Consider the following 4,091-nt stretch of genomic DNA (forward strand, 5'->3'; position numbering starts at 1 on the left):
GTTGCCTCCCAATTAGCGCTAAGTTTAATGTCTTCAGCCAGACTTTGTTACCCGTTAAAACTAATCCTGGTAGACGGGATCTCTCAGCTCCGATTCTTCTATTGCATGACTGGGTAACTCCAAGAATGGTTTCAACCGTTGACCGTTAACCTTGAAAGTTTCTCCGTTCTTAGGATTTTCAACTTCAACTTCACCATGAGGAAAAACAATATTGACAAAGTATGGTCAGGTCCACTGAGACCTCAATTTACCAGGGAAAAGATGTAAACGAGAATTGTAAAGGAGAACTTTTTGACCTGGTTCAAATGTCTTTCGAATAATCGATTTATCATGAAATATTTTTGTTTTCTCCTTGTAAATTTTCTCACTCTAGTAAGAATCATTACAAATTTCTTCTAACTCATTGAGTTGCAGTCTACGGTGATCACCAGCAGTGGATAGGTCAAAGTTTAGTCGTTTAATGGCCCAATAAGCTCGGTGTTCTAATTCTACAGTCTAAGACAAGCTAATTAAAGTTGCAGTCTTGGTAGCTATTGTTTGTCGTTGTAGTATAGTGGTAAGTATTCCCGCTTGTCACGCGGGTGACCCGGGTTCGATCCTCGGCAACGGCGCCAAAAACTGATGCAGTTTTACAAGTGATAAGTATAGGATTCGATACTCGGACTTTTCAAAGAATGGGTTTTAAGATTACACAAAGAAAATACTAAGACCACTGATTAAAATTGATTTTTGGGTTTAACAAGGAAATGGAGAACTAGGGTTGGGAATCCACTATTTTGATGTTGCAAATTCACTAATTAAGACTTCTACACAATACTCCAAATTACTCAAGGTAGTTTTGAACTCAATCTCATGTCGTGGAGGATAAAAAGGTTACAAGCTCTATTTTTATGAATTTCTCACTAATCTTAGGCCAAATTCTCCTTCGCCTATAAAAAATCAATAGTCTAAAACTATTCAAAACAATTTAAATGAGGCATGCAAGAAGAGAGAATTTTTAAGGAATTATTAGCACAAAAGGGGAGTAAATATGATAAAGAAAATAATTATTTAAATAAACTCATCAAGAAAATATCTTCATCCCAACCCTAGAAAAGAAACTTAGCTACTCATGGATCGAAAAATGGAGAAATATTGATTTTTCATTGTATTCAAAAAGTAATTTAAATAGCTTACAATGATCTCCAGTCGCTAAAGATGTTCATCCACTACACAGTTGCAATAGATCGGCAGTAAAAGACCTAATACAACTAAATGATAAACGATACAGCACTTCTGTGGTTCTAAAACGATAAGCTTTTGCGACTGCTTCTGTTAGGCGTTGTTCTTCGTGTTCTGGCAGGAAGAATATTTGTAACTTCTCTATTCTCGATTCTAAGCCTCACTTTCTTCCCAAACTCTCCGTCCATCCCCAAGGATTAACTCTTGTCTCTATTTATATATGCAACAACCCTAAATCTCCCGAGAATAACTTCTTTTTCTTTTCTTCTACTCCACGGAGAATATTGCTTTGAGAATCATTTATTTCCTTTTTATCATCGCCTACGGATCTTCTGTTGCAGTATAAAGCTCGTAAAGATAGAATATAATTCTTCATAGAAGATATCTTCCTTATTTCACAATGAAATTTTCCAAATATTCAACCAAACCCGATAATGAAACCTCCTCTGTTTTCGATAATAACCAACTATGAAAAGATTTGATACTATTTTAACTCCAGAACACGTCATTGGTCTTGTTGATTAGGTAACGATGTAACAAACCCATGAAACTTCCAAATACAGCAGCGTAGGAACCCGAGAAATAACCTTTTCCCTGTTTTGTCAAAACCCCATCATGCAACCCAATTTGATCGAGTCTAAAGGACTTACCAGTCCTGTTTGATCCGAACAGACCCAAATAAACCAAATCCAGTTGTATAGTCCTAGTCAAACACGTCAAATTTCTTAACAGAGTTTCCGTATAAAGATAAACCCGAGAACCTGCTGATTCTCCAAATCGATGTTTACAGCTCGATCGAACCAAAGAGTCGTACCATCTCCGTTTAGGTCATATGAACAAACCTATTTGATTTCAGACATTGAATCCCATGGAAACACATTCAGAACTAGCCCTAATTTTGCCGTGAAGAATAAAAAATTCCCGCCAAACTGAGAACTCTGTTTTCATAAAATACTGATTTTCAAGCCAATTTTGGTTGTTAATAAGGCCATTACCATCCCTGTTAATCTCAAAGGAAGGTACCCAATGATTTTCAGCACTTTATTCTCATTAGAATTCCTTCAAATCTTCAACCCTAATTTTGTTCCTTCTTTCCCACCAAAATTCAAAATTCAAATGGAGAAGATGACCTTCCCCTTATCCAACAGCGGTGTCCCTTTAGCAATTTGGGCTACGTTTAACAATTCCTGGTGGTGCGAATAGCAATTTATGGGGTACAAAGATGACTTTTGAGCTGTATATAGTGAAAAACTCCGGGGTGACTTTATCAACTCCTCCGGGACATTTCTGGGGGTGCCTCTAACACTTTTCTGGGTGCTTTTAGTAGTTTCTCGAGCAGCCATCTCTTACCTCTCATATTCACTTCGTTTTTCAATTTTTATACATCACTAAGGTTGTCATGCTTTTCAGACGTAACTCGCATCACTAAAGCCGACATGCCTTTCAGATAGAGAAGAAGTAAATAATGAGAAATAAGTCGCCTCTAACAGCAGTTGCACATGAAATGACACTTTTGCCCCTTTTAAGCGACGTTTCTTCTTCTTTTGCTCTAAAGTACCTAAAACTCATAATCAAACATAAAAATACATAATTTACAAGAAAATTTAGCAAAGAATGCATAAACAATAGATAAATATCAAGGTGTTTTAGACACCTATCACCAGGTCAATGTTTGGCATGACACTTGGTGCTATAATGTTCCCTTGTCCCAGATTCTAGGCTTCGAACCCCAGGTCAATCCTTCTCTTCGAGTTTCTGACCTGATTGATCCCCAGTCACATGAATGGAACCTTTCTGCTATCTCTTCTTTTTCTCCAGTTTTTGTGCAGAATCATATTTTTTCCATTCCTATATCAAGGCATTCTACTTCTCCTGATCAACGGGTGTGGTCCCATAGCAAATACGGGAATGTCTCAGTCAATGCTTGTTTTAATTGGTTGGTTACGTCTCAAGGTACTCATTCTCAGTTTGACCCTAAATGGAAACATCTTTGGAAAACTCGCTTCCCACCTCATATCAAACATTTCTTGTGGTTGTTAGCCCATGGGAAAACTTTAGTGCGAGCTAATTTAAGAAGACGAGGGATGGATGTTCCTGTTTTTTGTCTTCTTTGTTGGAAGCATGAGGAAACCATCTCTCACCTTTTATTAACTTGTGACAAAGTTATACCCATCTGGGACTCGTTGTCTTTCGCTTATGGGATCCAATTTCAGCACTCATATGTCTCTAGATTGGTTGTATATTGTGTTACACTTGCGAGCAGATGATGATGTAGTTCAGTGGGCAGTTATCTTCCCATATATCTTTTGGTTTATTTGGTGTACGCGAAATCGCTTTGTTTTTTCTCATCAACCTTTTGTTTGGAGAACTGTTCTTGCTTCCGTATATAGGGTTGCTGATGAGTATTCTCATTCCATTGTGGATAGCTTTCCCACTATTATCAAGGAGCCTATTTATGTTCAATGGATACCTCCTCCAGAAGGGTACATCAAACTTAATATAGATGAAGTGTCAAATGATGCAGGTCATGCAGGTATTGGTGGTATTTTACGCGGTGCTGATGGAAGTTCTGTGGATGGTTTTGCGAAGTACATTCACACAAACTCCAACAACGTTGCTGAATTATGGGCTATTCGAGATGGAATGCAGCTGGCTACGGACATTGGAGTCAAGAAATTAATCTTTGAAACTGATTCGCAGTATGCTCTTAACATTTGTTTACATACATATGACTGTACTTGGTTTTGTAAAGGTCTTTTGCAAGACATTCTTCACTTGTCTTTTGGTTTTGAACAGGTTTGCTTTCAACATCACTATAGAGAGAGTAACTTTGCTGCAGATATTTTGTCCAAAAAAGAAGCTACTAATCG

At 37.6% G+C, this 4,091-nt stretch overlaps 1 non-coding gene across 1 annotated transcript; it reads left to right on the forward strand.

The window, feature by feature from the left end:
• The first annotated feature begins 539 nt into the window (after nucleotides 1–539).
• Nucleotides 540–611, forward strand: TRNAD-GUC. Its single transcript has one exon. It is a non-coding gene; the product is annotated as a tRNA-Asp (tRNA).
• Nucleotides 612–4,091: the final 3,480 nt, after the last annotated feature.

The sequence above is a fragment of the Papaver somniferum genome, chromosome 11 (genome assembly GCF_003573695.1).
Source record: "Papaver somniferum cultivar HN1 chromosome 11, ASM357369v1, whole genome shotgun sequence".
In the NCBI taxonomy this organism is placed as follows: Eukaryota; Viridiplantae; Streptophyta; class Magnoliopsida; order Ranunculales; family Papaveraceae; genus Papaver; species Papaver somniferum.